Source organism: Streptopelia decaocto, assembly GCF_964273445.1.
Source record: "Streptopelia decaocto genome assembly, chromosome: 6".
Classification (NCBI taxonomy): Eukaryota; Metazoa; Chordata; class Aves; order Columbiformes; family Columbidae; genus Streptopelia; species Streptopelia decaocto.
In genome coordinates this window covers 43,547,052-43,572,100 of record NC_138660.1, presented here as the reverse complement: position 1 = coordinate 43,572,100, position 25,049 = coordinate 43,547,052, and the positions used below count along the sequence as shown (strand labels likewise).

At 37.3% G+C, this 25,049-nt stretch overlaps 1 protein-coding gene across 4 annotated transcripts in view; it reads right to left on the bottom strand.

The window, feature by feature from the left end:
- ZNF385B (zinc finger protein 385B) overlaps positions 1-25,049 on the bottom strand; it is a 155,625-nt gene that overhangs the window by 83,458 nt on the left and 47,118 nt on the right. The gene's annotated exons all lie outside the window — the stretch shown is intronic.

Below are 25,049 nucleotides of genomic sequence, written 5' to 3'. Positions count from 1 at the left end.
GAAGTTTTGCTCTAAGAAGATTTAGAAAAGCAACACTTAAGTCTGCCCCAGTTTATGGATAAAACATAATCCTCACAGTAAACACATACTTGAAATGCATATGAAAGAATTATTAAAAACTATCAGCTCATGCTGTGTGTCTTGTTACTTATGCTTACATGAAGTAAATTCTGCTTATTGCTACTTGCCTGTATATCTGCTTCACAGAGATGCATCAAAATTACATACATTCACGTGTGCCTATACATCCCATTAAACTTTGTACTCTGGTACTGACTAAACGGAATAATAAACCAGTATTCCCATTCCAGTTTATGGTTTTCAGGAAAAAAAATTATATCATTACATTCCAGATCCTTAGATCTTAAATTTGCCCTTTGGTATGACAGTATATCATGAGAGGTGACCTACAGTGCACCCTGGGAGATGACACTTTACTTTCAACAACTCCTCCTAGGACACGGGCAAGATCACAAATATATTCCCCAATATATTTCTCTTCTATGGGGCACAGAACCGTTTCGATACTCAGCAATCAGGTGTCACACTGTTTAAGATGTGCACGTCTATGATGGCAAGGGATGAGGCAGCCATAAGAACTTAGTGTCAACTTAATTCTCACCTTCAAACAGGGAGGCTCATAGACAAATTCTTAAATCTTTCTCCAGCCTGAAGGACTGCAATGGGTCCAACAGGTATTCAGCCCTCAAGGCCCCAAAAAATACTGATACTCCAGTTACAAATGCACAGTGAAAACTATTTTTGTTCAAGTCATTAATGACCATTTTCCCAACTCACTTGCTACTTTAATCCAAGAATTCATCATTATAAGGTCTAGATGACAGGAAATGTTTTAGGAGCCAACCCACTAAGTAATTACTTCACTATGGTTGGGAAAAAAAAGAGAACAAACTTATTTTCTGCTTTGGAATTTGTGCTCCAAATCACCGGAGAAAGGTATGTTTCCCATGCAGTACATCAAATTCCCTTAACCCTTCCTTTTTATCATGAGCACACAGAATCCAAAAGACTTATCACCTTCCAGTTCTCAAAATCTGTTTGCATCACATTTCTGTATAACCTTTAAAAAAATGAGAATTGAAAAAATGGTATATTTGAAAATGGCAAAACTTTAACAGTCATATACATACCTCTTTCCCAGATTTTGCTTCCAAAATTCAAATACATAAAGATTCCTCATAATGTTAATGATAATGAGTTCCTAAATAATGTGAATAGGGAATCACAGAGCTTAAGCAGCTGCAAGTTAGTCCAAAACAGGTGTCAAATGACATCAAGCTCCACAGTACTAAGAACTCTACATAGACAAGTTAAGAAAGAATTCCTGACCTAATAGATTACAGTTCGAGTAAGCAATACCAAAAAAAGGTACATGACAAATACATCAAGTTTTATGTATAATGAATTAAAGCACCTGTGATTTTCCCTAAGTCAAAAACAAAGTATGCAATATGCCTTGCTTTATAATACCAAATCTACTAAGCATGTTCTGACAATTTCCTTTAATTTAGACAGCTCTACTGGAGCTGGAAAACAGTCATCCCATCACAACAGATAAATCCCAGTGACATTACTCTTGAAATATAAGTTTTTTTAGGAAGGGATGACACTAAAAGCAACCAAACAACACCAAAAACCACCCCAGAAAGGCTTAACAGTCCAATGCCATTTGCAAAGCACTTTGTCACTGAGGAAGAAGCAACAAAAGCATAAGCACCTTCAGGGAGAATGCAAAGGGGAAAAGGGAGAAGGGGACAGGGCTTTGGAGTGCTGAAATAACTTCCTACAGCTTGGACAGAGGGACTATGTTGTGGCATATGCTGACACAAGTAAGAGCTATTGTCTGATTTTGAAGGAAAGCATTTGACTTCACTATCATGAATACCTTGCAAGAAACCCCATCTTGAAAGCCACCCCTTTCACACCAGAAATACGAAAAAACAGCAAAGGCTGGAGGAGAGGAGCAATAAAACGTTCCATGCGGATTATTTTTTGTTTAAATCAGCATGCTTCCCTCTGTTGTTACAGGATAATAGATGTTAGCAAACCAATCATCAATTAGTATGACATAAATGGGAGCAGAGTAGGCCACAGTCACAGAAATGTTAATAAGAAAATGTAAAAGACATTGCACTTAAATGAAAAAGTAAGTTTAAGACAGCCTTCTGAGTTGTTATTTAGTTTAAAAATACATTCAAATCCTTCCAATGACTCTAAGAGGCTTAGAAGATTAAAATAATAATTTAAAAAAAGAAAAAAGAAAAGAAAACCATGCATACTGTTTGCAAGGACTAACACACCAAAAAGTTTGAACATAGGTAGGATGTCTCAAGGCAATAGTACTAAGAGAATGAAGGCATAAGAAACAAATGACATGTCCAGGTATATTATAATACGTGCTGACAGCTCAAACTGCATTAACTCCCTGTTTCATAAAAAATTTTCATTTGTCCTTTTCGCTCTTTCAGGAGCATTTCAAAATAAAGTTTTAAATTAGAAGAAGCAGCATAGCAAATACAAAAACCATTTGAGGAACTCATTTGTTTCATTTATATTTTTAAGGAGATAATGACACATCGATCAATTTAAAGGTCATATTTTTGGCAAGACAGGCCTTTTTTGTAAATTATACTCAGAGCTGATGACAGCATTGAGCCACTGACTTGTTCAAATTTGTGCTAGTCATTTCCCCAAATTACCTTTTGACGTTTGAGTGCTGGGTCATGAAAAGAATAACATCCCCCAGTAAGAAGAAACAGAAAAAGAAATTAAAACATGCCAAGAACCACTCTCCCTGACTCTCAGGCTTGCTCACTCACTAGGGGATCTCATCGTCAGACTTACCTGAGATATTAATGTATATATCCTTCTGTTCAGATTTTAACTTGTTTTGTTTTGGTTTTGGTTTTTGGTTGGTTGGTTGGTTTTGAGGAGGAGGGGATTGGTTTGTTTGGTTTGGTTTGTCCCTTGAATGGACATCCTCATTTAATGGCAGGGCACAACACGAAGTTTCTGTAGGTGCAAACACTTCTGATAAAATGCAGAGCAGGAAGTCGAGTCCTAACCCAGGTGTTTCAACAGGACTCAAGTGTGACATAGTGCAACTCTCTCAGCATTTGTGTTAATCAAGAGTTGTAAAACAGATGCTGAGAAAAGTCTCCTGCCTTCAGGGGCTGAGTTGCTTAACTGGCACAATGTGAGAAACACGATTTCCACACATGTTCTGTAAATGTGAAGTGAGATGTCTGTTCTTCTGTGGACTGTATATTGGCTCCAGTCTTCTCCCACATAGTCCCTCGAGGTTGGAGAGGAATTGCATGTTCCCCAGGCTTCCTTGCCTTCAATCATTCCTCCTATTCGCCACTTTATCTCAGTTTTCCTTTTCTCAGTCTTTCCATCTCTCCGTTCTCTACCCAATTCACACTCTGCTGTGCATAACTATGATGATACTGGCCTCTCTTCCTGTGTTTTTCCCTTCTTGCACACCAAATCCTTTTGCTCTTTTTTGCTGCTTGAGTTAGCAGCTGTTTCTTTTCCTGGGTTTGCACAGTATCTCATTCTGTAGCCTCTGTTCCAGTATTTCTGTATTTCTGCAATCACAATGACATCCACTTCAGAGCCAGCTGGAAAGCAAGCACACTCTAGCATCAGCATAGCTTCATTGCAGATCATGGGAAGGGAGAAAGGTGTATGGAATGGAGCCACCCAGCACACAAGAATCCATGTCAGGGTTATTCTGGACACGGAGGATGTGTGTGAAAAAATGACCAAAGGCCCTACACTGCACAGGGGGGATTGTTTCTGGGGTCAGCCAGCTGAATTCCAGTGTAGTAGGACACAGTCTGTTACAGTAAATTCCCTCTGGAGCAGATGGATGTGTGTTACCCTCCAAAGAGACCAGTCTCTCAGAGCATGGTGACAAGTAATAGCTCACTTTTCTTTCAGCCTTAGGTAAGAAAGCCAATTAAACTGTTTAACTGACAAAAGAAACAGTTTTTCATGTCAGCCAGCCTTCTCTTTCTACAAAGTCATTTAATTCTGTGCATAGGCTTTGCAGAGATGGCATCTGCACAGACACATCAGAACTAGAATCAGATTTACACCTGTTAAAATCCATCCCAAAAAGTTTGCAGGTTCACAGATGCACACAGTTGTTTCAATGTTTGTGAGACTCCATAAGTATTTATATCTACTATGAATACAAGCATATGCTCCCAAATCTGTGTATGAACAAGTGCAAGATATACAGAAGGTTGGCTGAAAATTTCCAGGCTTTGGATGAAAGAAGGAAAACAAACCTCCCCTTCCCAGCTCCCAGAGCAGTGCTGCAGCAGTGGCTTCACTGTCAAACCCCCACCTATACCATTTTGATGGAAAATTCCATCAGTTTGCTCTGCAGCTTCCAAAGTTAACATTTCTAAAAGCATCACAGGAATCACGTAGGGTATGTTGCTACAGCACAAAAATCATACGGACATCTCAGAGCAATTACTTCATCTTGAGATATTATCTCTGAACCACATTATATTCTATAAGATCTCCTCATAAAAGGTTATTTGCAACGTATACATGACATCATTTCTTTCCAATCCAGATAAAATACTAATCTTGCAATTTTAACCTCCAAACTTCTTATTTGATACCTTAGCTGCCTTTTATCACATGCATTTAGATATGTATTTCCTCCAGGGCATCTGAGACATACCAGTTTTATCCTTTTGGGACAATTTGCTCACATAGAACATCCTTTCTTTAACAGGGTGCTCAGTCAGATAATTCAAGTTCTCCAGAGAAATTTAAAGCACTGATGACATTAGGTAAGGCCATTCCAGACACCTGTTATTTTTTTAAGCAATTTAATTTACTTAATAATAGATTGAAGTAATTTGGATTTGATCAATCAGAATGACAGGTATTTTCATCAATTTTCTTGAAACAAATTTGTATGATCTTCATCAGATTCATAGTACTGCAGTCTGCCACCTTTTTGTTGAAGTACCAACATACTGCAGTGCATGACGGATGCAGATTTATGCCCGTAAGAACATAATTGAGTTTTTAATTGTCATAAGGAAAAAAAGATAAGCATCACAACATATTTTTTAATACAACAGACACACATATGCAATTTTTCCAATAAAAACCTCATTCAAATTAGGTTATTTCAATAGCACTATTATCTTAGTAAAAATATCAGAAGTGTAAAGCCATTTGACTAATCTCTTCCTAATCTGGTGATCATTCCTGAGGGCTATTTCACTATTATCTGCCACTCAACCCAGTTTCCAAAAGCGCTAAGCCTCTCCAACTACACAGAAGTCAAATGAAACTGCCGATACTGTGTCCTTGGAAAACTGGGCCAGCTGTCTTCTGGGACGAGCAGTCCTTGAGCTTCGCCTCAGTTTAAGCCTGAGTTACCCTTAAAAGAAAACACAACTCAAGCTCTCTTTAAATGAATGGTACCGAACCACAAGAATTGCAATTACACCTGCTTATACAGTACTAATTTAAGCTGCTATGATAGGCCTGTTTGCTGATAAAAATATGGGCAAGACCTACTAATGTGGATGAGGCTCACATCTGTCCTATTTGCAGGTGATTCTACAAGACAGATTTTGTTGAGCAAGCCAGTTCACTAGGGAGAATGAACTAAAAACAGCTGAATGAGATGAACTCCACAGTACAGCCAGCACCTCCTTTAGCCACTGAGAATTTAAGATGTTTAACAGCACTTAAATACAACTTAAGTGAAACTGGAGACAATTTATGCTTTCCATTAAACATATAAAGGCTTTTTGGACTCTCTCCTTGAAAAAGTACTCTGGATAAATCAAATATATAGATGAAGTCCTGTCATCATATCTTTCCCAATGTACCAGGTTGTTCCTAGGTCTCTCACTTTCCCTAGTTACGTCTGTCGACTTGGGCTCAGGAAGAAAGTGATGGAGGTCACTTAATATTTTCCAATTTAATAAAATCATAATAGGTGTTTTTTTGAAGCTCAAAGTTTAGAGAAGCAAATTTTAACAGCCTTGAGCAGAGGACCACTTCTTGTAAATGAGCCAGTTTTTGAAGCCTGTTCATTTTGACAGCTGTAAAACTGTACCAAAAACCTGGAAAAGATAACTTACCTCATGATGGCTATCAATGTATTTTAAATAATAATAAGCTAATATCCTTGTCTCCTCTAGCAACAAACAAAAAATGAACTCATGAACTGCTCCAAAATTCCTCAGGCCAGCATCAAGCATTTGGTAGGATCACAGTGGAGAAAAACCCTTTTACGCCACTCCCCAGTCCCCCAAATGCAAATTGATTACTGCACCAAGATCAAGATGCTAGCAAAAATGGGACTACAGGACCTGTTAAAAGCCCTACCTGGCAGCAGATGGAGGCAGTACCTACCTACAAATCTAACAGGGTGACATTAAAGCCATTCATTCACTTGTCTTTACATTTTTCTTTAAGTCAGGCCAGTGAGGATGTTAAACATCCTTTAGTGTATGGATTTGTGATAGAAGAGTCACCTGCTTCTTGTTTGCCCAAACTTTCTGACTGGTGTAGCAACTACCTGTAACTCAGCCCTGCTATTCTGTGACCTGCACTACTTGACAACAACTCCAGGTCACTCCTTTGGTTGGTTTCTACTGAACTGGGACGTTCACCTCAGGTGCTGGGCACGCATGATTAGCATCCAGAAACAGGGGTGCACAGAGCAGCCTACAAGGGTCACAGTATCTCATTTCAAAGGCAGATGAACCAGCGTGGATTGTAATTTTGACCTTTTAATTTTCACTTGCTCCTGCAATATACAGAAATATCCGTCTTGGCTGGGAATGCATTAACTGGGTAATTTGGGCTTGCTGTCTGCTCTATAGGATTGCCAGTTAAAATGAGCACCTTAACAAGTGCTTTCACTTCGTGAAGGGGCAGTGTGAGAAAGGAGTTTGCCTGCTCCTGTCTTATCTGCAACAATTCTGTAATTTGCATGTATTTCTAGGCCTCTATGCCCATTGCTTTACTGAGCATGTCAGGCATTTCACCGATTTCAAAGGAAAATTTAATGGGCTCACAGTAGTTAAGTAGACTTCGTGGAAGATGAGCAGAAACAGTTGATATTAGGATAACTTAGCCTTAGATTTCTTCTTCTCAGTTTCACATTCTTTAGACAAAACCATCTTTCCTAAGAATTTTCATAAAAAAAAAAAAATAAAAAAAATCACTCATTAGAGAGAAACTTGAGAAAGAATAAAACTGACTTTGGTTTCTTATTTTAAAACCTGGACTGCTAAAGAAAATCTAAAGACCACACATACAGGCAAGTGAGTGTTTCATTTTGTATCTCAAATCATTAAAAATACGTAACTGCTTTAGAAGTAAGTACGGTATCAAGATGTTTATATTCAAAGCAAAAAGAAATATATAAGAAATAACTCATGGAAAGAAAAAGACTGTGTAATTAACTCCTACAAGTCACAAACTTTACACACTTCACAATGAGTGGGAATAATGCAGAGCAATATTGGTCTTGTCCCAGAGCATATTCTCTCTTCAGTAAGTTAACCTGCACAGAGAAGCCATTCTAAAATACATCACAAGAAAGACTTGGGTACCTCCTGAACCTACAAAAAAGACCCTCACAGAAAATTTTTGTCATCTTTCAAAATAAATTGAACCTGCAGCCGAGCAATTGTCTCCCATCAGTGTAAATACATATGAAAGAATAGCAGCAACAGAACTGTGAAATATCAGTATTTCCACATTAAGAAATCAGCAAAACGATAATTGGGTATTTTACTCTTGGACATCTCTGAAGAGTCACACAAGCACTCTTCTGTGTACCCCTCCCCACAGTTCACATCCATTTGTATCAGTCAGTATTGCTGCACCCTGACAAGAGAAAAAGTGACTAATGAGACAAGTGTTGCTTCTGTACCAGAGCCAAATACAGATCTAGATTAAAACTTTAGATGCAAAGAAGAGACAGGGTAGCTTTGTCTCAATCCTTCATATAACCTTTTATTTTCACATGGGAAGCCTGACCAGGAACGCAGTTACATAATGACTAGCATTGAAATATATCTTCTTGTAACCTCACATGTATTTTTTGAGGAAAACTGATATCCTACTTTTCCCTTACAGAAAAACAGACATCTTCTATCACTAAGAACCTACATATAAAGAATGGAATGAAACAGAATCCATGTCTGACATTACTGGCTGTCAATTCAAACACAGAGATGGCAGAACAGCATAACAAGTGCAGGTCATTGCAACCACTTTTGAAATATCAGCATGAAACAAAAACATGTCTAATCTTAATTAAGAGTAATCTGCAATCCTGGATCCACAGGGGCTTTATAAGCAGAAACAGAGATTTGATGACTTGACTCAGCACTTGCCAGGCTGCACCTGGAGTGCTGTATACAGTTCTGGTCACCACAAATCAAGAAAGATGTGGACACACTGGAGAGGTCCAAAGAAAGGCCCTGAAGATTATCAAAGGGCTGGAGAGCCTGACTTATGAACTAAAACTGAAGCAGCTGGGTTTTTTCTACCTGGAAAAGAGAAGGCTTACGGTGGATCTCATCCCAGTATTTCAGTACTTAAAGGGCAGTTATGAAGAGGATGGAAGCGCTCTCTCTAGAAGGAACCACATGGAGAAGACAAGGGGCAATGAGTACAAGTTACACAGGGAGAAGTTTCATCTTGATAAGAAGAAAAAGTGGGATTAGTCATTCACTGGAACAATCTCCCCAGGGACACGGTAGAGTCCACATCACTGGAGTTTTTCAAGATGCAATTGGACAGGGTGCTAGATAATCTCATCTAGACTCCCCTTCCCAGGCAAGGTTGGACCAGATGGTCTTTCAAGGTATCTTCCAACCTGGGCTGTTCTCCAATACTGTGATTAACCAGTGCTGCAAGAATATATCATGATAAATAGTGTAGGTATACATATATATGCTGATGATACCAAAAGACTTAAAAAGAACAAAAAAAACCAAAACAAAAACAAAACAATATAGTGAAAAAAGGTGTCACGAGAATGTTATATTAACTTAATACAATGCTACCAGAGCTTATCTCTGGTTACTCTTTCAAAACAGCCACTGAAATTCTGATGATTTCCATGATTCTGCTTGTACAGTGTTTCTTCCTTAAGCAAGTTCTAAGGCACAGTAACTACATACAGAATGGTTGCTTAAAGACGAACAGTTTTATTTAGTAATAAATAGGAGAGATAAACATACAATTCTAGAGCATAAAAATAACATCAAGAAATCTCATTAAATCTATGCTTATGAAATTAACCCACAAGGGAAAGTGGCCATCTATGTTGCTAACAGCCACCTGCCAAACTCCCTGTAGACTATCTGAAATGATGATGAGTTCATTCTTTGTACAGAATCCTTAGAGATGGAAAATTATTGCTCTTATGACATAAAATACAACAACTTAAAATACAGTGACTTAAGATTTTCAAGACATGAAAATTCCAGTTAAGAGGTTTTAAGGGGCTTTGTAAAGACCCCTAGTGCTCCATGTGTTCTCTGAAGCTCCAGTGTAAAAGTGACATAGGAAATCCACTTTTATATTCAAATAAAAAAATACTACACATAACATCAGAGTTTGGAAAGGTGAATATGGAAATGGCATTTCATCTTTTCAGCTTCAGTTGCTGAAACATGAGGGGAAACACAGACCAAAAAAACGCTCCACTAGAGTTTGTCAGGTTTTATTTTCTTTCTTATTATTATATTGACAAGAAAGTTCTTGTGGATTATAATGAGCTATGATAGCACCTAACATTGCATGCTCTGTGCTCCTCTTCCTCAGCAAAGGCAATTTTTGTAGCTGATAAGAATAGCCAGTCAATACTGACCTGGAAATGGGCTTATTACTATTTTGCATAAGACTGGCATCTTCTTATGAAATTTATTCATTAGTTTTACAAACAGAAAGGTCACATCCTAAATCCTTTATGCATCTTGTACCTCTCATTTTTGTCTATCCAGAGAAAATTAATTTTCCAGAATAATGCTATTATGAATTTTCAGTATAATACATTACTCTGCCACAAGTTCTTTCCTCTTTCTTACCTTACTCATGTGGACTTTATTATTGTAATATTAGTTACTGGTTTTAGTTAAATAATTTCCTCTGTTACATGTTAAGATAAAGCAATATCATAACAAGTCAGACCATAATAAAATGGCAGCTGATTCTGTAAGACCTCTACAACACATTTTAATTCTTTCATATGCAGATGAGAGGTAGCACTAGCGGTTATATTTTAAAAAAGGCATAAATACAGTTTTGCTAAATTATACTAGTCAGGAAATTAGAGACTAGCCCATTAACGCAAGAATCTACATTAAAATCCAGACATAGCCCACTGCTCAGACATCTTCAAGAAATGAACCAACAGAGTGAGCTAAGATTCTTTCAAACATCTCAACTACAGCATGTAAGAGGTCAAGTGTTTACTTGTCAATATTGATAAAACAGAGCTTTAATACTGTTCATAATAGATGGAATTTTAATATAGAAGCCTCTATGTATTTTTATTGAGCTCATTTGAACTAAAACAAAAATAATTGTAAAAATGGAAGCTTTTTTTCCCCTTTATATCTTCTGTAAGTTTGTTGGGTTTTTTTTCTAATTTTTGTTCCTTGCCTGTACAAAACAGCCAACATGCCCTTAAGCATGTGTAACCATCTTGCTGAAGAGGATACTCGTGTAAGTTCCCAAGGGCAGACATATTGATATAATTTAAATCCATAACAAAGTACAATGCTCATTTTTTAAAAAATGTTCCATATAATTAAATATTATTATGTAGTTTCTGGTTTTGTCTCAACTTTTTACTAAGAACAAAACACTTTGTGCTTTACCATTATTTCCCCTCATCTTGAGTGACTTTTCCACCAGGAAAGCCATGCGTTCCTCCCCCTCCCCGCCCCCCCAAAAAAAGGGTAATTACATTTGGTAATTACAGCTCTGGTCCTTTTTGTTGTCTACAAGTTTGGTAATCAGAGCTGCTTTTGTTCAGTAAAGTAGCTGCTGAATTAAAATCCTGTTCATCTAACATCAAATCTTTTGAAGTGCTAAGGGTAAAATATTTAAGAAATTTTTCCCATAATAGCCACTGGCAAAAGTCTTAATTGTGTTGGAACTATGAGATCTAGTTTGTCTTATTTTTTCTCATCATGAATCTTCATTCTGAAACAGATAGAGTTGTTTGGAAAATTGCATTTATGTTATCCCTTGGTGCCTCTTGGTCTTAAGCAGACTGTCCTGATAGTTAACACAAGAGAGCAACAACCTCTTCATCTATAAAAGACCGAGCATCCAAGTTTTAACAACCACATTATGTATGAAGGTCAAGCTCACCATGCATTGGGATATTTCTTAACATAGCTACAAGAATTGCTGCACACTTGTTTTTACATTTGAATTTACTGAAGCTGTGACAATTTAAAAATCAATTAATGATCTGTAAGAAAAGATCATTCTCTCAGATGATTCTGAAGCCCTTCTTTCCCAAAAATTAGAATGGCTTCCTTGCTATATAAATGTATCCACAGACATGCATAAATGTATTCTGCCATCAAAGCCACACCATGAACACCACAGCGAGAAACGGCCTGACTTCTAGATCAATAAGACCCCGTTTCTTTTTTCCCCTCCTCCTCAAAATGCAGCTTCACCAAGAATTTATAGCAGGTAAGAATGACTATTGCAGTTCCAGATGACTTTGAGATCATTAGGAGAAATATATAATTTAAGACAGATTAACTACATTTCAGTCTTCTATAGATTATATGAATGCATTGTTTTCATTGATTCTACAGCCAAGCAAATTAAAACACATATTAAAGATTTATAGAATGATAAAATCTTAAGTCTGTTTTTCAGCACTACATTATTTTCCTGTCTCCTTGACTGGAGACAAACAAGAGTATCCTGCAAACTCTTGGTCAAGTTTAGAAACCATTAACTCAAACTACAAGGTCATCAAGATAAGTATAAAATCAATAGGGTTGTCCTTCTGGCCTCTTTTCAGATCTGGCTAATAAGTCTCTACAGCACATTCTTCTCCACACTGGTTCCTTTTTTTCCAAATATTTACCCTGGTTGCAATTTAACTTAGGGTTTGCTTTGAAAGGTGTCAGTGCTCTCATTTTGACTGCGGCACCATTTCTTGCACCTGGTGGGACTGCATTGCTGTAAAGCCTTGCTCAGTGCACACAGCATCCCAATCAAGCCTGAGTAATGCATGCTTGCTGAAGAGAACACAAATATAATGCGCAAATAATGGAAGACAGCATCTGCATCATTAATGTCATGACCACCAGTATAAGCAAAAATGAAAGTCTACATTAGGTTTGATGTTCGTTCATTAAACATAAGTGCAGAAATTGGACTCTCTCGAAATGCAGCCCACGATGACTTCTCCTGAACAGCCTGAAGAAGGGGCTGGACTCCAGACCCACCAAAGCTTGAGTGCATGAGCTGGGGGTGGGAGAGCTCTCAGCAAATGATGACGAGCACTAGAGTAGCTTATGCTTACATGTTGAACTGTAACTTTTAAGGCCCTTTGCAAAGCAGTCTCTCTACCTCCCTCACCAATCCTTCCGCCAGTAATGTGAGCATCAACTCATTTCTTACAAGCAGATCACTCCTTATGCCACCCCAACACTGTAAGTTCTCTGTAATGGCCACACTGTTTGCCATCGTAACCTTTTAATGCAGCATTATTTTAAAGAAACTGTTACCTCCTAGTAGCTAGGTAGATGGTTCATGAGAGGATTAATATTTAATGTATTTGTACTGCCCAGTTTGTGAAAAAGCAACGGTGCTACATATCTAGGCTATATAAATATTGGGTATTTTCTACATAATCTTATTTATTTTGGCCTATAACCTCTGTGATCCCACATGTCCAGAAAATCAGTACTGTCTTATGCCCTCTACCACTGAGGAGCCTACTGCAACACAACCCTGACAGCCAACATGCAAAAACAACACAACATTTTAACAGGACACTGAAGTTACTGCCATAAACATAAGATACTAAAAGTAAGAATTTGGGGGAAAAAATAGAAAAATTTGTACATTTGATTGTATGTGGTAAACTCCAAGTTGTTTTCTTTACTTTGAGGATTCCTCCCATCCTGCAATAATGTAGCGCCTGCTGAATTTATCGTCATTTACTTAAGTGCTTGTAAAATAATTCAGAAAACGTGCTACACAAAGGATACTAAAAATATTTGGAAATTCAAATGAAAATATAGCATAATGCATATGAACTAATTCACATTTTATTTGTATAGGAATGTATGTAACTTGATAAAAGCAAAATTCGAGTTTTATCCAGGAAGAAACTGATTTTCTACAGTAACAACTGCAAGGGGAACAATCTCCCCAAACACATTGGAGCACCACTGAAATAGTATAGAAGTATAAAAGTATTATGTTTTTAATTCAGTTATTTGTTTTGATTCAGAGAGATGTGCATGTATTACACACGCTGGCTGGGAAAAATGACAAAAATATTATTTCTGAAACTCTCAGAGTCTTAGAGTTATAAACAAGGCAAATGAATGGAAATATCCTATTAATATTTGTACTTCAAACACAGATGATAATTGGGTAGGTAAGTACTGTACAGTACTTTTATCTCCCTGTTGGTTAATCTGGATTAGCGTGTTGTAGATTTATTAGGAATAAGAGAAAGTAAGTTTCTAAATGCTATGTAATTCTAATCAGTCACATATTAACTGACTACATAAATCTTACAGAAGTAATGAGTTAAATTTCAGTACCATAATCATAAAGCCTGCAAATATCCGTCAACTAAATGGAACTTCCTAAAAAAAATGTGTACCTAGTAGTGTAAGGATCCCATGCCTCATGAATATTCTGAGTTCAAAGGGAAGGAATAATAAGTAAATAATAAATGTGAATGCTATTTATTGAGATAAGAGGACGGTTAGGAAATATTCTAGAAAGTGTGCAAGTACAATCTCTCATACAGTATATAGATTTTGGTGTATCTTTGCATAAGCGCAGTGCTGAAAGAGGGATGCAGCATTCACATCAGTTCATAGCAGACATTAACACTTGCTATTTCAATGTATAACGCAAACTTCAGCAGTGAAGTTCCGTTCTTTCTTTTGAAATTATTAAATGCAATAAGATTGGATACAGCTAGGATAAATAAACCTTTAGGTTTTATAATCTAATTTCAAAACTTGTATGTAACTAAAGAAGAGAGAAAATATCACCTGAATTTGAGTAGTACTGCCAATACATTTAGAGACACAAATACAAGTCAAGGTTTATTAAGTATTAAAAATCCAAAGACTTCTATGCCACTGTAGAAATTCAATCTACTACTTTAGTCTTTATTTATTTAAGCAACTTTGGTAAATTAAAATAGAGGGAATATAGAAACACATTAGAAGTCATTCTCCATCAACTGTGTAGAGCTTAATCGTATCAATACCTCTTTCTATAGTTATTGATGGCAGCACATTTCAATCAAATCACTTGTCAGAGCTTTACTTAAAAACGTGTAAGTAGTCTATCAAAGCAATAAACACATCAAAACACAAATCAAGAGAATGAGCTGACTCATGTGGGTGCTACAATCTGAACAAAGTTACACCAACTCCAAGTTGTCTCCAAGTGTAATACATTGGACACACCAACTTTTCCATATCTTATTGATGATTTGCCAATAAAGGCTGGAGTGCCGCACTTCACTCACACAACTTGCTTCAGTGTTTGACCTTACTCTGATGTACAACCAATGGTAGCTGCTGCCACTGGTGAAGCTCCAGACTACAAGACTTTGCACTGGTTTTTCTGCCTTTGAGTCATTGAATGGAAACCCATGTTTAACCACAAACCTTCAAGACAGTTACTTGAAAACTTAAAATTAAGCTCTCAAGTGCTCTATTGGATTGCAAACACACCACCTTCCAAATTTAGTCCTGCTGAAACCCAAATATATGCCGCTTTGTTTAGCCATTAAGTTATTAAGCATATGATGAATTCTCATACAATTTTACCTTGTGTTTTTCCAGCCTTGCTAACTTTAATATCCATATTGCTGATGTGAATCTTCAAAAAGTTTTCACTGAATACTTTTTTTACCCCAACAGTAACTTGAAGTACAGTTTTTAGAAGAAAACCCAAATAAGTGTATCGCATGTTAACAGATGAACAGAGGCTTGTATTATTATGCAAGAAACACGGGGTTTTTAAAGCACAGATTGTAAGCCAACATGCCCTGTGGTATCACATTTATCTGATAAGAGTATCATGTTAGCAGTTACTGTAGTCTATCACAAATGAATACAGCTATTGACTCAAAAATCAGGACCTAATTCAATCATAACATATAATTTCACATTATACAGGTTTCTGCCAATTTCATATTAATACAATAAGAAAGCTTAATGTTGTCCACATGAGTTTGAAGACAGTCCAATCTGGCTAAAAGCAGAAGTTTCAAGCTCTTCAACTCAATTCTTTGTACACTACCATCTTGAAGGAGGAAATCAGGAAGACATTTCTAGAGGGGAAACTGTTTCAAGACTCCTACTGAATAAATCAAGTGAACCCTCGAAACCTTTCCAGAGGGATGCTCAACAGAAAGCAGCTTGGCAACAGACAAATTTACAAATGTCTCAGAAATCTCAGAGACTGAAATGCAGAATTCTACATGTTGGGCATGCATTTGTTACTCCACCTTAGCGAGACAGAATTTAGAAACTAATGAATTATGGCAGTCGGATAATCCAACATTCGTTCTTGTGCAAAAGCTTAGTCATGCACAATACTTCTGTATGATAAACACAAAGCGATTAGGCTTGGGTTTCATGAAGTGGTAACTTGATCGCAGCTACGTTGGAACATTTTATCACAGATCTAATTTTGCAAGTGGTAATTCTCCTTCGATCAGTTGCTAAGTTGAGAAGATAATTGAGGGACAGTGAATATCTGGAGGCAACTATACAGGATATGTACAAAATACAAACAAGCTATGTAAACAACAGCAGCTCATCTTTAACAAATGCAGAACAGCAGTACTCCATGTGAACAGACTAAGTACCAGCAATGCCACCACAGCACGCTAATCATGTGTGCACCCTTTAACAGCCATTGGTAGGCTAGGCTTAATGACACGCCAGAAAAAGCATTTGAGGAACAGACAGCAACACCTGCCATAGATGTAAATCAGCCTACCTAGTTTCTATTTTCAGCAATATGGTGCTCAACTGCTACATTTTAGGAAAGACAAAAGAAAAAAAGTCTGGGGTTTTTTGTGAACTATGCAGAATATTAAAATCTAGACAGAAAGTTCAACTCACAGCAGTGGATAGAAATACAGGTTTTACTTGGCAATATGGAAAAAATGGTTATCACCTAGACCTAGGTCATTTCACGTAAGGAAAGAAGCTCCACAATCTCTTGCACTTGAAGAGATGCAGAAAAGCCTTTATCTAACATACTAAACAAGGAAGGCAGTCACTGCTTTTACAAACACAGCTAAGGACCATCTTAGGCCTTCAGAGTATAAAGGCACCATGAAAATGCTCAGCAATCCCCACTCCTTCAGCTGAAGCAATCTTTGGTCACAAGGAATACTATCTGGAAGGAGTATTCCTAATGGCATATATGAGTCTGAACCTCCTCCAAAATGCTGACAACCATAGTCAAATCATCATTCTCAGTTGACAAAGTGACTTCAATAGTTGACAGAGGCCATAAACGTTACCAGAAAGATTTATTTTTTATTAGTTTATGTTAATGTTACAGAAACTTTGCCATATTTTTGAACAATTGTAACTATAATAAGATGTTGCAGTATTTTATGAAAGACATCAAGGTATTGCAGATCTCTCAGTGACTTCAATCAGCATGTCTTCTCCTCTCTTGCTAGAGTCTGTAGTCCCGAATTACACATATTCCCAAGCACATTTCCTCTGCTTAGGTGTAACAGGGAATAAAATGAAATGAGAACCAAATAATTTATGCTCTCATTATGAATACGCAACTCTAAATGAATTGCAGTTCCCTGAAATCATCTATCACTGCTTAGTATGGCACTTCTCCACCCACCTCAGTTTTGTACTCTGTAGCTATTGTAGGATCATAGAATCATATAGGTTGGAAAAGGTCTTTAAGATAATTGAATCTAACCGTTAACCTAACACTGACAAGTCCACCATTAAAGCATGTCCCTAAGCACCACATCTACACATCTTCAACCACTTCCCTGGGCACCTTGACAACCCTTTTGGTGAAAAAATTTTTCCTAATATCCAGTCTAAATCTCCCTGGTGCAACTTGAGGCCATTTTCTCTCGTCCTATTGCTTGTTACTTGGGAGAAGAGACCGACCCCCACCCTGCTACAACCTACTTTCAGGTAGTTTTAGAGAGTGATAAAATGTCCCCCCCTCAACCTCCTTTCTTCGAGACGGGTGTACCTCACCTGTCACCATCAGGCCTGGTGTCATGTAAACTGACCCATGATCAAAAAAATCCAAAATTCTGCTGGTGACACCAGGCTCGGAGCCAGGTATTGGGTCATCCTCTTTCTTCCCTCATCATTCCCTGCAACTGGAGGGATAGAGAACATTACTTGTGCTCTTGATCCCTTAACCAGTCATCCCAAGGCCCTGAAGTCTCTTACGATTGACCTCAGATTTCGAGTTGCAACCTCATTGCAGCCTATCTGAAAAAATCAATAACAGAAAATAATCTGAGGGGCACACCAGGGTAGGAAGCTTTCTCTTCACATCTTTAACCTGGGTCCCAGGGAGGCAGCAGACTTCCCTAAGAAGTGGGTCCGGTCTCCACACTGGACCTTCTTTTCCCTTCAGGAGAACAGAATCTCCTAGGACAATAACCAATCTTTTTTTTTTTATGGAAGCAGTTTTGATGCAGGGTGCAGGTTGACTTAACCTCAGCAATACCTCCAAGCTAGATGAATCTTTGTTTATTATTTTACATGTTCATATGCTACATACAAGCATATATAGCCCTATAAATGATTATAAATTGAAACGGCTGATTTAACACGTTAGACAAAAGACTTAAACAAATCATCCTGAAAAATCAAATTATGCTTTGAACAACGATTTTAATAATAGATTAGGCAATTTTTTTTCTTTGAAAACTCAGTTATGCAGAAATAGGTCCTGAATCAGTTCCACATGCCCATAAAACCACATGCAGAACTTGATTTTTTTTTATTTTTCAGTTCTGTAACAGTGTACTCTGTTTATTTCTAATATCTCTCTGGGATATGCTCTTGCACTCAGGTATTTCCTTGAGTTATGTTCACGTACTTTAAGTGTTTTCACTGTCAGACACTGCTTAGGACTTACTTTTCTTTTCTGCTCTTTTCATTATTGAAATGTTTAAAAACATCTCAGAAGTTTCCTGTGATACAATCTTTACCACCTCCCATAAAAACAGCAGTTTTTCTTTATCCATGCCCTTTCTACACGACCTCAATCTCCTAACATTTGAAATAACTATTTTCTTCTTAGAACTGCTTAAATCTTATTTTCTTTTGGTGTATGAGATTTATTACTTGTGAAGTATTTTATTGCCTTATTTACTGGCTTCAGTGTCCCATTCTGGGAAAGCAGGCAGATCAGCTACAGGCACCCCTAAAGACAATGATGTTAATGACTCCAGCTGATGTTCCTGCTCTTCCAGCCAATGGAAATGTGAGCCTTGTTCCCGCAAGCAGCATGTTTCCTGAAGCGCTGCCCCAGCTCGTTCCAAGTGCTCACTGCCTGGAGCCAAGCCAGACGTATACCCAGGCCTGTTTCACAAAACTGTCAAATACTACACCCAGTTGCCTACCAAAGAAGACATTTGTATTTTCCATAAGCAGGACTACTCAACATAAAACCAGGTGAGTCATGAAAAGGAAAAAAATAAACCTAAAGCTTACCTTTCCAAGGAAGTGGCTTAAAACAAAGATAGTTCCATAATGGGAAGATAAAAATCAGAATCAGTATATTTCTGTAAAATCTTTCATTTAAAGCAATTAATTCACTGAGCCTTTCAACATATCTTTGTTCACATAGCACTGAAAAATGAATGCGCAATCTTCTGCTCACAAATTTGAAACACATAAAGCCAAGAAAATATACTTTTAAAAAATGAATGTTTTAGAAATGGTTCAGTTGCACACATCAAAAAAACACCTTAACAATGCTAAATATCCTTCTCCCAGCAATATGAAATTGGCCATTCAAATATCAAATAAACAACTGAAAAGAGAATTCATGTAACAAATACCTATGACTAAGAAATTCAATTTCCCCTTAAGCATGGAGAAATAGGTGCCAAACTTGAAGGAAAACATCCTGGCTACTAGCTCTTTCCAATTACTGTGCCATCCAAGATGTACCACGTAGCCTATCAGCAGTCATTCCAATTTCCTTGATAGTCTCTCATACATACTTACATTCTATTTATCTGTGATATAGGGACCAAATGTTTAGCACCGTCCCAACATCTCCAGATCAAAAAACAGTTTAACAGCATTTGACAGATGAAAAGAGAGAACAGACCAGTGTACAAGGACACTGAGATATATATCAGTGATGTAGTGAGCAGCTTACAATTCCATGTGAAAAAACTCCAAATTTATGCAGTTACATATTTGTATTTCTATCGATATATAACACAAGTTTAAGATTCAGCAAGCATCAAATTTGGACTCTGCATTTAACACTGTGGACCTGCAACTGGATTGCTGAAAACCTGGGCATGTGCAACCTACATCACAACTTGACATGGGGAGTTAGGAGGTCTCTGACCTCTTCCTATCTCATTAGACTGCGTACTCATTTTCTGAGGGTGGTTCATTGACTCATTCTTGCTTTCCAAAAGCAAATGCCCTCATAGCTGAGTTTTACTTGCAAGGCAGGAAAAGAAACAACCAGCAACTTGTATACGAAAAATCAAAAAAATTTTTATAGCTGTTTCATTAACATAATAGCTACATTGTGTTTAGTCCATTAAAATAAAAAAAAAATGGGCACACCTGCCTAAGCCAAAGACTGTCCTACAGGAACACACAAATTGAATATGCAGCAAAACAGATTAATCTTCAGGATACCATTCTGCTTGTTCTTGTTCATACATTAGCTATTTTTCTACTATGATAAAAAGACATGTTGCCAAAACAAACATTCACTTTCATGAGAAACATCAAGAAAATCACTTGACTTTAGCAGAATGATTGTTTCTAGATCATTCTTTACTTCAAATTTGCTCTACTGTCTTCATGCACTATGTCTCAAAGCAGATTTTTCAATTTTGGGGGCAAGTCTTTCCCATAATTCTGTACAAGTCTAGCATAATAAACTGTGGATCTTAAGACATGCCTGCAATACAAATAATCATTTGGTTAATTACTATAACATAAAAGACAGCAAGCTCCGCATAAAACATCTCTCTCATTGGTAAAGATGATCATGACTAGTCCTATGCCAAAAGAAGGCTGAATATTTGTTTTAAAACACCACCACCACCACCACAGTGTAATCTAAAATCTTAGTTTCCTTTTGCTACAAGGCTATATTGAACAATTACGTGATTTTTTTTGTCTTGAAATCAAGACATACAGTATCTACATAAGTAAGATTCCCTTATGGGATACTTATTGGCAAGCACATATTTTTCATTATAATTCATTATATTTTTTTTTTTTTTCTAAAGGCATTTCATTAAGCCTCCATGCTCCACATCCTCTCCAGTTCTTATTACCATTTTCATACCCTATGGTGAGGCTGACAAGAAGCAGTGTAGATTTGACAACCAGAAGCGCAGGAATCTAGCAAGAAATTACTATGCAAATGTGTCTGGGAGAAGATAACATTAATAAACATTTGCTGATGGGCCTTTTGCTCCAGTAGGTGGCACATTTATAATGAAAATTTAACAGTAGTTTCAGCCAAAGATCAGAAGCCTCCAATACGCGTGTGGCTGATGGATGACAAAAGAGGAAAAACACTCGTGTGTGTTGTCATTTTAGAGGAACCAAGCCAACCTCACTACCTTAGATGAAAATATTTTCCTTCTAACTTCTTACATTCTATAAGTGGTTTATTTACCAGAAAAGAAGTCTTTTTGCTTAGCAGTCACAAACAACTTCCAAAACTGTGTTTCAAAATACTGAGATACTCTCAGAGCTGAAACATGAAGCAAAATACACAACATAAGGTTTGTAATTAAAAAAAAAAAGGCCTAAACAGTTATTTAAAGAAAACAAAAAAGAAACCCAAACCAAAACAAACAAACCCTGAAAAAAAAAAACAAGAAACAACAACAACAACAACAACAACAACAACAGACAAAAAAAAACCCACACAACCAAACAACAACAAGAAGCTTTGCATATGCTAGACTTAATTCTGCAGCTAAAAGAACATGTCACAGGAAAGTACATGTTTATTTCACTGTAGAGAAAAATCAGTTATACACTGTGACACTAAAAGAAAAATATAAGAGAAGGGTAGAAAAATACTACAGTGTGATTACATAAAATTTCAATTTAGACTACAAGAGTGTAAGATTATGTTTCAAGAAAAACAAAAAAAAGTAATTGACCTGGGATAAGAACTTGTGTATGAGGAAGAAGGACGAAGGCTTACACAGCCAGAAAAAAAGCAGGGAATTCAGGAATGACCAGCCTTCTCAGACATTCAGTGGCGGGCAGAAGAGCAGAACTTTACTGCTGTTTTAGTCTGAGTGTTTTCACTTTAGATACTGCTACAAAAAAACCTCATTTTTTCAAACCATGCCATGATTTTCAGTTCTTAAAATACAAAATTGAAACATATTTTTGAATTTATTCACAGATAGCAGTCTCAAAATCCTGAATACAGGTACACATACAGATCAGGGCTCATCCTGATGCAGAAGTGAAAAAATCTTAGATAAAGGTCAAGTTTGCAAGCAATACAGAAATTGCAGAAATAAATTCCAAGCAATACTCAAATTCATAGAGCTTTTTCACTCACACTTTTGTGAGAAAAATTTTGGTAGCAGGAAAAAAAAAAAGCCATATTCTGGCAGCACACTCTGTGGAGTCAGAAATCCTGAACACCAGCTTGCAAGGTACTAGAAAGATTAGTATTATGTATTACAGTCCCAGGCACCAGAGAAAGCCTGTTAACAGCGACATCTTGTCAAGACAGTTTTGTGCAACTAAACTGTAAGCATTTTACCTTTAGTAAAACAGGAAGGAATTAGTCATCCAAATAGTCTACTCATGCTGTGCTTCCACTCCTACCACAAACCACAGAAAGAAGTCTTTGTGGATACATGGATGTGGGTGCTGGGGACATGCTCCAAAGGAGTTAAGACATCCCAAGGATAATAGTCCAAATATAACACTGTATGATATTGGCTCTAAACAATCCCAATGAAGTGAGAAAAAGACAATGGCTAATAGGCATGCCTGGCAGATACTGGTACCAGTGTACCAGAAAAGATAAAGTTTCAACAAAATTATTTACATGGTTAGATTACAGATATTCTTAGTTCCAAAACTTCAAGTAAAACTGTAAGAAAATATGTGTCAGGTAAAACATATATGCAGTATCTTTACAAGCCTGTTAGGAAAAAATCAGATATTCTGTATTCTCTGTTTTCTGTGTTTGCACTGAAGGAATGCTTTAGATAAATAAAAGTCCTTGAAATAAATACCAGGAAAATTAGGTGAAATGATAAGTGCACAGCATATAAAGGCAATCAGACTAAAACTATACCAACCCCACCCTGACATTGATGTTAAGCTTCATCCTCTGCAGAGTAACAAGCAGTGTACACCATAAGCAAGGGATATGACCTGGCAAACTACTGTCCTTTCACAAGTGCTCACTGAGAAAAACATGATCCTGCCAGCTGAAAATTAACTGGAGGAAAGGAAAAGACAGCAAAAGTCTTGAAAAATCTTGAGAAGTATGGGTATCATGCTCCTAATTTGATGCTAAGAGAGAGAGCCTTATGAACTCTGTTCTGGCTGAAAGGGTATTTGTTGCAGTCTTTAAAAACCAGGACCCAACAGTCCACTATTGTGGAGGCAAAGTTGTTCTGATTCATCAGAGAGTCACTGAAAGCACTGATAACAAATCACGTTATCAAAAGAAAAAAGTAATACATACTCTTTTCACATGTTACATGATCTGTGTCACACACTTAATATAAACAGTGCTGGAGTTTAAATCAAGCTTCCTTGCTGTTTTAAAATGAGAATGTATCTAATAATAGGGATTCTTTAATAGCAGGGAAGAAAAGGCACCTCCTGGCTCATAATTAGAAAATTCAAATGGGCAGTAAGATGCAGTTCTTAACTGCAAAGGTAAAGGGTTATTTAAGTAATTCAACAGTGTAACGAGTAAATTCATCACATCCTGAAGTCCTTAAATTGAACTTGGATGCATCTCTAAATAATGTGTTCTAGTTCAATCGCAGATTTATTGGACTTAACAGCAAGCACTGGCATGTTAGGGAAAGCAATTTCTTCTACTGAAGGAATTAATGCTTGAGATTATTTTCTCTGGTATTGTGCAGGAGATAAGGCTCGGTGATTCCTCTGGTCCTCAGAGTCTATGAGCCCCAGCAGATGCACTGATTGTGATTTTGTTTATATCAGAAAAGCCAGGCTAGCCTGTACCTGGCTTCCAGATTTGTTGACTTCCAAATTTCTTGGTAACAATTTCTCTTTGATTAGTGTAATAAGATTTTTCTCATTATTTTCAGTTAATAAGTAGATGTCCCTTCAGACTTCACTTTGGCAGCTGATCGCTCCACACTACAACAGTACGGTCATGTTCCACTAGTGTTCAGCAAAAAGATCAAAGGGAAAAAAAAAGACCATTTCTAAAAGATTGTGGCTTCTCAAAGACTCGTCCATGGCTGGTCTGCACTGTTACTGGTTGTTTCTCTAACAACTATGTAAAACCTGAAACCTTGAGTTTGCAATACAATTCCTACTGACCCTAGAACTCCATTAAAGGTAGGCAATAAACGTGTCTGTGGAATAGATGGCCTAGAAAATAATACGGTGAATAAAGGGATTTCAGTTTCAGGACAGGCAGTGTATTTACAATAGAGCATCAGTTTCTTGTGGATATCACCATTCCACTACCTACTAAGAGCTGCTATTTTGACACATTATAGGATGTATCATTTCTAGCTATGTGTTTTTGAGCACTCAAGACAGAATAAAAATTGTGCTTTTTTTCCACCCACATTCCATGCATGCTCCCTATCTTTCACATGGGCACCTTGTCCAGTCCTTCTAAATTCCTAATGTTTTTTCTAGCAGAATGCTCTTGCCACAGAGGGATCGCTGTTGAACAAACAAGGCACATCCTCTTCCGCTGGGGCTGGATCAGCTCTCTCTGTGCAATGCTGAGAGTTCTGAGAACGATAACCCCTCGTACAAAATGGATGAGACCCTGAGCAGTCGCACAGCCTCCTAATCGGCAGCCAGCAGAAAGAACGCACTCTTGCTTTCCACTCTTTAGTTATTCAATTAATGCATGACAATTTCTGTGATTAGGATTCTTATCTTGGTTATTTAAAACATTTAAAGTAACTTTGATGCATTGCATCAACCTTGCAAAGGGAAGTCTTGAAGCAGCTGGGGTGGTGTGCTCACCCTCTATCAAAACTACCCCAGGTTTTCACAGGAGGAAAGATGTATGAAGTAAATCTACTTTAAAAGTATAGATAGCATTATTTGCCCAGTTCATCCACTGGCTTAAAGTCTGGATAATCATAAGTATCTCTGAAGCAAAACTGTAAAAAGATCAAAAAAATAACTGCATTCAGTCTAAGACAGAAAGTGTGTGTCCATCTTTCCATCACCTCCCAAGAATTTAAGCATAAAATAAGTACATTGTGATTGTAGACATGGTCTGTCTTTGCCAGGGTAGACATCCAGTGCAATAACATGCAACAGATGGGA